This window comes from Vespa mandarinia, chromosome 1 (assembly GCF_050613455.1).
Source record: "Vespa mandarinia isolate Hongniang chromosome 1, ASM5061345v1, whole genome shotgun sequence".
NCBI classification, from domain to species: Eukaryota; Metazoa; Arthropoda; class Insecta; order Hymenoptera; family Vespidae; genus Vespa; species Vespa mandarinia.
Window position 1 is genome coordinate 4642501 of NC_140810.1, and position 10000 is coordinate 4652500.

General features: G+C 36.3%; 1 protein-coding gene and 1 long non-coding RNA gene across 7 annotated transcripts in view; both read left to right on the plus strand.

The window, feature by feature from the left end:
* Nucleotides 1–579, plus strand: part of LOC146873268 (uncharacterized) — a 1227-nt gene extending 648 nt beyond the window's left edge. Inside the window, exons 3-4 of one of the 2 annotated variants that reach the window (XR_014982510.1) lie at nucleotides 11–97; nucleotides 299–579. This is a non-coding gene — a long non-coding RNA (uncharacterized LOC146873268). Of the gene's footprint in view, nucleotides 1–10 lie in introns of both variants that reach the window. The other variant, XR_014982509.1, reaches the window with a different exon arrangement.
* LOC118444870 (neural cell adhesion molecule 2) overlaps nucleotides 1–10000 on the plus strand; it is a 194150-nt gene that overhangs the window by 15709 nt on the left and 168441 nt on the right. The window lies entirely within an intron of this gene.

Consider the following 10000-nt stretch of genomic DNA (forward strand, 5'->3'; position numbering starts at 1 on the left):
CATTCCACAGGGTGGCCAAAGTGAACTTCTAACATCTAGACGAAGTCAAAGTCATCTGGAAGGCTCCTTCGAGCCTACGAAGAGATCGTTTAGTTCGGTAAAGTTTCAACTTTTCCTTACGAATTTCTCTTAACTCATTCTCATTAGAGATTGAAAGGAACATCAAGTGATTTTTAATATCTTTTTTTTCTCTTTTTCTCTCTTTTTTTTTTTTCAATCGATTATTTATTATTACCTATTTGTCGATTGAAAATATAATTATTAAGTGAATTTTAAATATCACGCTGATATGTTTCAGAAAATGTGCGCATAATTTCATTAATGTTTTTAATACGCTAAAATGAGAAGAAAACAGTTCACAGAAACACGTAAATGATATGACCTTTTTTCGTTCCCGAGAGAGACACATGATACAAGTCAACTGATTTAGAAACATTTACATCGTAATGTGTTTATAAGATTGTACATGATGTATCAGTGATTATTTATAAACAGTTAAAAGAAGAGATCTGTTTATTAAAAAATTTATCGAAAGACAGATTATATTTATTCGGTTGCATCTCAAAAACAAGATCACATCTGGCGTATATTTCGATGAATTTTTTTTTTTTTTCCTTATTTTTAATGCGTTCGAATCCTTCAGTGAAATTATATCCAGATCTGAAATATTCTATATATATATATTCTATTGTATCTAAACAAAGTTTATTGTTTTTAAATAAAAGTTATTAAAAAGTTATTAATTTAATACAGTAAAATGATAAGATAAATTCCATTAATGAAATCCTCTTTGTTGGAATGTACGTTCAATCATTTGTATAACATTCTCTCGTTAATTTTTTTTTGCGAATAATAAATCGCCAATGAAATGTTTAATTTCGATACAATGACCCTATCGATATTTTCGAATTCGCTCTGCTATTCAGGAGAAAAGAAGGGGAAAAGAAAAAGAAAAAAAGAGGACAAAAAGAAAAGATAAAACTAAAAATAACGCAAAATACAGACTTCACTTATAAAATAGAAGCCGTACAGACATTTTTAACGTGGCACATATAATTTTTGTAACATAAAAAGCATTTATCTCTTTATCATCTAATCGAATAAACATATGGATCGATCATTTGAATATACCTATGTCTATAGCTATTTATGTATCAATTTTATTTTACTTTTTAGTCCCAATAACGTACTTTATTTTTTTCAAATGTTGAGTTCAACTATGTAAATAGATTTTCTTTTTCTTTTTTTTTTTTTTTTTTTTTCTTTGATCAGAAATTTACAATTTAACAAAAAACGAAGTTAAATAGGCACACATCGAGGGATATGTTTAATGAACGATTTCCCGTAGAAAATCATCTTAGTTATTATTAAACGATGTAAAACGATTCACACGATAATTGGATCATTAGCAAACTATTTCCTGACGTGTTAAATACTTCATCACGAGGTGCTTGGAAGGTCGTACGTAATCACTCGAGAAGACTTGAATCATGAAAATAAAGGAAAGTGAGAATTGAGAGAGAGAGAGAGAGAGAGAGAGAGAGAGAGAGACAGGGGGAGTGGAAGTTGTATACTTGTTGCAAATGTGTTTGTACGTATGTAGGGACAGGTAGCCGGAGGCTCGTGGCCCGTTTCCTAGCGTTCGCCGAGTTACGCGTTGTGGTTTCTACGGCGAACGAGAAATTATAACAATGATTTCGATATGCCCTGAGGACTCTTACACAGTCATGTAATTAAGCTGTTCCTATATTCCTATGATGGGCGGAGTAGAAGCAGAGAGTTCGCTTCGAAACGATACGCATTTATACCGCTTGGCGCCTCGGTAAATAATGGGGCGTCGTTCCATAACCAACACCTCGTTTAGTTCCTATTAAATTATGTGTTATTCAGAGTCATCCCGATTCTCCCTTTTAATATTTCCATCGTCTATTTTAACGGTCTATTCTTTCCCCGATACATGGGAAAGTTTAAATTAAGAATGTATGAATCCTATACAATTCCTAGGATGGGGGATTTCCAAGAATGTATAATAGTTTCATTTGAAATTGATCGTATTCGATCCAATTCGATCCAATCCGATCCAATCCGATCCGATCCGATCGTTATTAGTCACAAATAATCGTATAGGATACGTGCGTATATCGATTTGTGTCCCTTTTAATCATCCCCGTAATCCATAACGCAATTCTACCGGCTCGTTGACCTTAATGTCCTTTTAAATATTTCCATATATTTGCGTGGCTAACGATTCCATCTCTCTACCATCGACATTCGACATTTTCCCATTCCCGGAGGAGTACGATTTTCGTATTGTTATCCATGAAAATGTAATAAGAATTGCGAATGTTCGAAGCGATTTTAACTGTACGAAATATAGGGATAAATAGATGTCGATAACCCTGTTAGAAGTTATTGTATTTTACCAGCTGCGTTCATTTTGTCCGAAATGGTACTTTACGTAGATACATACATACATGCATACATACATATGCGCATATACAACACACTTTGTTCTTTCTTGATATACCAAATATATTTGCTCGAAAGCTTGGACCAGGCGCCTAGAAAAATATTCCACTTTTTCTCCGTTATAACCATAAAATAACCTCTTTATACGGTACACTTTATCGTTCTCGTTCTCGTTCTCGCAAAGATTATGTATTCTTTTTTATCCCCCTCTACGTTGGATAAGGGGAAATGGAAGGGGTAGCGATTAAGTTAAATAATTATTCTCATTTCGGCCAAACATTAGATACATTTCGAGGCCGATATTTCATTCGGACTCCTTTTAAAATTCTCTTCGCGAGAACACGAAATGTTCAGAAGAGGACGTATTAATTTAAGATAATCGTCGTGAAAGGTCAAGTATATGAACTCTGGGAACTCCTATCCCTCGTCGCAAGGCACGAGCTACGCTCGTTTTCAGATCGATTTCCTTTCAACGAGATTAAGGTCGAAACAATTTGCAGGTGGCTTGGGTTGGCCAAGGTATAGGTACCTCAACTCTCTCTTTCTCTCTCTCTCCCTCTCTCTCTCTCTCTCTCTCTCTCTCTCTCTCTCTCTTTCTCTCTCTCTCTCTCTTTCTAATCGAGAGGCCATTATTTATATCCGTAAATTGATAATTAGGTTTGCCCACCGCAGCCCAAGAAAATTGATTCTCCCGGGGGTCGAGGTGGGTCCAATATGAAGGGACTGAGCAAAGCCGAAGCCTTCGTTGTTCGTTCGCTCATTGACGTCTACCTATCCTTTGGGAGGTGCAACTTCGTTATTGCCAGGTCCTGTCAATCTCGGATCAATGGCGATTTAATTAAAGATTATGGCCAAACGAAAATTAAGATTAATCGTAGACGCTAGGTGCTGGTGGCTTATGGCCGATGGTTGAACGGGTTAGAAGTTAAGAGACGCTTTGGAGGCGATCGGCCTTAATTATTTCGAACAAGGGAGAGCAAGAGAGAGAGAGAGAGAGAGAGAGAGAGAGAGAGAGAGAGAGAGAGAGAGAGAGAGAGAGAGAGAGATGGAGATAGGCAGAAACTGCGAACGTTGCTTTTCTCCTCTTCATTGTCATCGTCATCCTCATCGTCATCGTCATCGTCATCGTCGTTGTCGTTGTCGTTGCCGTTGTCATTGTCGTCATAGTTCACCTTTGTCGGATGATGTCGGCAGTCGACATTGTTGCACTTTGTCAGTGCACACAACATAAGAGAAAATGAGGTCGAGGGCAACGAGAAAGACCGACTTTATTGGCTCAGTCCTTCAAACAAGCCAACGGGAAAATATGTGTGTACGTAGATACATACATATTTATTATATAAAAATATAGAAGCTTTAGTATAGTTGTAAGTACGATCAAATTATGTTCCCCGAAGAACGTTAATAAACGTTGATTCTGTATACGTAAAGAGCTCTTTTTTTTCGTATTTTTATTTTTTTTTTTTCTTTTTTTCTTTTTGTTTTGTTTTGTTCTGTTTCGAACGACTGCACGATTCAAATCATAACGCGTCACGCGTAATCTTTTTTGCGATGATACGTTGTCCACCGTTCTTCGTATTTCCACGTATGTCCACGCTACATTGTTCTATTTAATTAATAATTAGCTGTTTACGGATAATCCGATCTTAACGCTACGATATTGGAAATCGATAGGTATTGTTATTTGGAAAATTTGCGTTTCAGTAACTCTGGATTTTAATTATTGTGTTTATGTATTGGTCGAGAGATGCGGATATTTGTTGAAACCGTGGTTGTCATGCTTATCAAGACTTAACTCAATATTTGTCGTAAGCAAATTTAGCATATTGGAATTTCGATTAACCTCGATAGCTCAGTTCGTCGTCGTCGTCGTCGTCGTAGTCGTCGTCATCGTCGTTGATTTTCTCGTTGAGCGGGAATCATTAAAATTTAGTAAACGTAGAAATGAGAGTAGGGCCACGATCTTTTATCTCGAGCCCTTCGCACAGTTCCCTTACAATTGCAACCAAGCGGATTCATTGGACAGAGAAACGTTTGCGGAAAAGGTAAAATCACTTTTGGCAATGTTCCGATTTCGTTCCGAAGCCGAATGTGATGACGAGCGGAGAAAACGCAAGTACACGATCTCTCTCTCTCTCTCTCTTTCTCGGAGTCAGGAACGCTCTTGAATGACATTTGGCGTGAAATTATCGGCAAATCGTCGACGATAAAAGAAAGAAAGAAAAGGTCGAGGCGATGGCGTAGAACGGATCGTAAACTTTACGACACCTTATTTCGGTCGTTTCGTACGCATTTCAGTCTCGTTCTATTCTATTTCACTTGATCACATCGACATACTACTACTACTACTACTACTACTACTACTACTATGTTCTTTCGCAATCAAGTCAATACTATTTCTGCCATATTCTAAGTAATAACGCACGTACTTACGAACGGCCGTTAAGAGACATCTATAATAAAGCCGATAACAATAAGGATCGATACGTCTATTTGTTATTCCCTTTTTTTTTTTTCTTTCCGTTTTATTCCTTAAAGGAACTTTTCGAGAAGTTTTTACGAGTGTTTACGAGATTACAGTCGAATTTCTATCAATTCTTTCTTCTTTCTATGAATTCTACTTTCTACCACGTCATTCACTTGAAGTGTCCAACGAACTTAATAGACAATAGCTCTTGAAAGAGTGTCATATTACGTTCGTGTTTATTGCTTCAAGAGAACTATTTGGTACCCGGTGAGTACTTCAATATAGTTGAATTAACGAGGATACGTTTTAAAACTGCGTTTGGTCGATTTTAGAAAACATTTTAGCCTCGAAATTACCGAGTTTGATGGAACTTGGCCAACAGCTCACGGGCTTGATATTTTGTCGATAATTAATTAAAGTTATGCGTTGAAAATGTGTAAAAAGATTTAAAAAAAAAAAAAAAAAGAGAGAGAGAGAGAAAGATAGCGAATTAATATAATCGTTTATACGAGAAATAAATAGGAATGTTGTTATGTTTGCGAGCAATTTAATCAATGCTTATACGATTTGTACCAATTATCAAATAAAATAATTTCTTTTTATTTTTATAATTTTTTCTACGGTGCATGATTCTCCGTGATTCTCGTTTTCGGACATTCGCATTGGTTCAAAAAAAAAAAAAGAAAAAAATATTTGGCGCGTGAGAGGAACTCTGAATGACAAAAAAAGAAAAAAAAGGAGAAAGAAGAGCGCTGTACGAGTCCATTTATTTTGAGTGTCGCGATAGAAAACATAAAAAAAAGAATATATATATATATATATATATATATATATATAAAATATTCTCGGCCGTATACCGTAACAACGAGTTCGTTTTCGTTTCGCGTATGTATGTAGAAGGTACGACAGTTCTGGCATGTCGGCATTTGACGGGAACATTATGGAACGAGTAGTACATTAGTTTTTTCTATTTCTTTTGCTTTCTTTCTTTCTTTTTTTTGTTTTTTTTTTGTTTTTTTACATTTCGATCAATTTGTCGAAAGGGAAAATTTCTTTTTTATTTTCTTTGTTTTATCATTTAAAGAAAATTTACGATACCTTTTTAGTTCGTTCTCTTACAACACAGATTTCTACTTGACCGACGCTTTCTGACATTCTTATGGATACATATATACACATACACATACACACACACACACACACACACACACACACACACACACTTACTTACATACGTACATAGTACATACGTTGATATCAGACCGTCTATATATCGTTTCGCTCAAGCTAAATCGAAAAACTTTACCACTCGACGTACGAGAGGAGTGTACAGTGAATCGAAATAAAATGATAGCGGGAGATGCCGGTGCAGGATTAAAGCCGCGAGGTTAAAACAGTTTCGAATGCTGGGCAAGAGTGAGTTGTTGGTAGGAGGAGGTGTAAAAGGAGGAAAAGGAAGAAGGGGGAAGCAAACGGAAGGAGAAAGACGAAAAGCAAAAAAGAGTGGGAAGAGCCAAAGAGACTCTTGTGTGCTTAACCTTACCGGAAGTGGTGGCGAACGCGGCCATAAGCGGCTCATCGCGCTTCCAAAGTTCCTTCTCGAACTCTCGTCTCCACAGATCGCCTCTACAAAACGAACCAACCAACTCCCAACCCGATATTTTCTATTTCTTTTTCTATCGTTCCTTCCATTTTGAATCACGACTAGTCAGTAGAGATTTGTTAATTGATTTTTACCTAGAATGTTAATATATATATATATATATATATTAATACGAATGCGTTACATTGCATGCTGTTCCAGATGGTGATACGACCTATTTTACGAGTGTATAAATATCTTTGAAAGAAATGCACTTTATCAATTTGTTTGTCGACACGTCACATGCACATTATTCCTCGTTCTTATAAACTTCGTTTATATTTTATTTCCTTCATTTTTACTCGACATCTCTTTCTTTTTCTTTCTTTTTTTTATTTCTCTCTCTCTCTCTCTCTCTCTCTATCTATCTATCTATCTATCTATCTATCTATCTATCTATCTATCTATCTATCTATCTATCTCTTTCTTTCTTTCTTTTTCTCTCTCTTTTTCCCTGTTTCGGTACGTTCTTCCCATTAAAGTGAAATCATAACTCATCGTTGCTTGCATTTGCTTCTTCAACGAGATATCAAATTATTTTCGTTGCATGACATTATTGTACGATAATGTAAGCACATTGTAATTTCTTTGTCATATCCCGTTAAAAACGCAGATATGCGATAATCATGAAACGCCTTCGACAAGTTGCATTTTGAATTAACAACTAGTAACCATCTTCGCGAGGTCATATTAGTCCCGCGCTAACGGTACGGGCGCACGGGTTTCATATCACGTTATTGCTTTGATATCGACTGTTAACGAGTATAACGAGTTTGTCGAGTAATCAAGGAATATAAAATTTATTGTATGCTATTTGCTGGGTTATATTGTAGTGATTATTTTGTTTGGCTTTCTCTTTCTCTCTTTTTTTTCTTTTTGTTTTTCTTTTTCTTTCATTTCATCTCTGATATGTGAGAGAGCATTCGATTACACGGTAGATAAATATACCTACATATATCGACTCTTAGAAATTATCGCGAATGAGAGCATTCTCGATAAATGAGAATAATTCTTATTCCTTCGTGTATACGACTTTAGAAAATAATCTTAAAACATTTATGCCCAGTTAATTCGAATATGCTTTATTATATCCTTTAGAAAAAGATCGTTCGAGATTTCGTAAGAAAATTGAAAAAGAAAAGCAAAAGAGAAGAAGAGAAAAATCATGGTGTAATCGTCCGAGATTCTTTTATCCTTTTCGCGCATGATTTCGTTTCGCGCCTTACCTAACGTCCGATTTCTCTCTTCCTTTTTTTCAATTTGCCAGGAGAAAATCGGGACTTTTCTCAGCCGCTAGGCAAAGCAATAAGACGGTGAAACGCCACCTGTTCCCAAGTGTTATGAGACATCCCTGCCCTTTTCTATTTCTTTTTCCCTTTTCCTTTTCTTTTCTCCCTTTTTGCTTTTTTTTTTTTTGTCCTTTTTTCTTTTTTCGTTTCTCTAATTTCTTTTGGCCCCTCTCGATTTTGGTTGTCCCAGACGAGTCGCATCGTTCGTCCTATCGTGGGATGTTAACAGCAATTTGTACCATCAACGCCATTACCGCTCTTTCCCTCTCCTCCCTCCCTCCCTCACCGTTTGCTTACTTCACTGAAGGAAACTCTAGGTTTCTAGCGGGTCTCGTCGGAGGTCGCAGATGACACTGTTACGGAGTTTCGTCTACTCGCTTTTTCCCATGCCGTTTCTACGCCATCTCAATGTCTCGAGTTCTTGCTACGGTTCGAAGCGGTTCAGGGCTCTCTCTCTCTCTCTCTCTTTCTCTCTCTCTCTCTCTCTCTCTCTCTCTCTCTCTTTGCAGTCCGAGATTTCTGTAGCCACAGCTTCGCATAGTCGATCCTTTCCGAATGTAGATGTTAACCAAGATTTTCTCTCTCTCTCTCTCTCTCTCTCTCTCTCTCTCTCTCTCTCTCTTCCTTAAGCCCACGTGTTACCAACCTGCAACTCTCTCATCCCTAGATTTTGCCCATACGAGTCTCGATCCCTATAAGAAGTTTTCACTGTCTACGATGTGAAACATTATTACATTTCGTTTCTTACCTCATTCAGTTTCGATTTTCTCACATGCTCGTTTTATAATTAGATCGTCCTCTCATTAACGAGCGAGATGAAAAATGAACGGTTTTTTAACGAGTTAAAAGAAATTAGTGATGTCTCTATAGTTATGCACGTATAACGAGTATGAGTATCATCATCGTATGTATGTATGTGTGTACGTATGTATGTATGTATGTATGTATATGCGTATACGTAGATATTTAAGGTACTAACATATCAGAGAAAGATATATGAATCCGCGTGTTGAATCTTTTTCCCGTTTTTCTATTTCTTTTTTCTCTTTTTCTTTTTTTCTTTTTGCCAGAAACTTCATAAATGAGCGAGAATTAAAAGTCCAATAGGAGAGTATATGCCAGCAATGGCAGGCTGCGTATTCACGCACTTTGATAAAATATATATATATATATTCTAACACACGTGAGGTTGGTAATAAAAGGAATTCGTTTGACTCTCTCTTTTTCGTTATCTCAGAACAGTGGCTTTGCCGCAACACGGAATTATCTATCGATTTCAGTTTGTACGAGCTCTCTCTCTTTCTCTCTTTCTCTCTCTATCTATTTCTACATATATATATATATATATATATATATATATATATCTATACTATAGACCGTGTTCGTAACGATAGTAATATTCTCCTGCGTATGAAGTACCGTAATGCCGAGAGGAACAAAGCGCTTCGCCGAACGGATGGAGAAACTTAATCTTCTACGTGCACAACGAAAACGTAACGAATGTGAGTAACACGAATATGGTAAAAGCTATTCGTCGCTTCGTTATCAGCTTCGTTCCTTATCGCGAACGGCCTTTAAATTATTAAATTATCATGCTACATCGTGCTTTTGCGCAAAATAGAAAAAGATAATGAAATAAAAATCGTGTTCCCGAATCATTGATCTTTTGATAATTTACTACAGAAACGAGCATATTCATATATATATATATATATTTTCTTTTTTTCCCTTCTATAATTATTTTACGAAACTCCATCGGAATCAAAGACAAAGTCAAGGTAATTACGATATATATATATATATATATATGTCGGGTTATATTGTGAGAAGGTGGTAGTAGCCCGTTCGCTTTTCCAGTAACATTTACTACATTTGCATGCTTCGAATTACACTCCAAATTGCACAAAGTACCTATTCGTGATTAGATTCGAATACGCGCGTAAAGTGCGTATTATGGGACCAACGGATGTTCGCAAGAGATCGTAAGACACATTATTAAACGCACGTATTTATTACTTTATTAACTTTAAATATATATATACATATATATATATGTGTGTGTGTGTGTGTGTGAATATTGAAAGAGAAGGCATTTGAAATGTTATCAAGCGTTAACTCGATAACGAAAAGGTC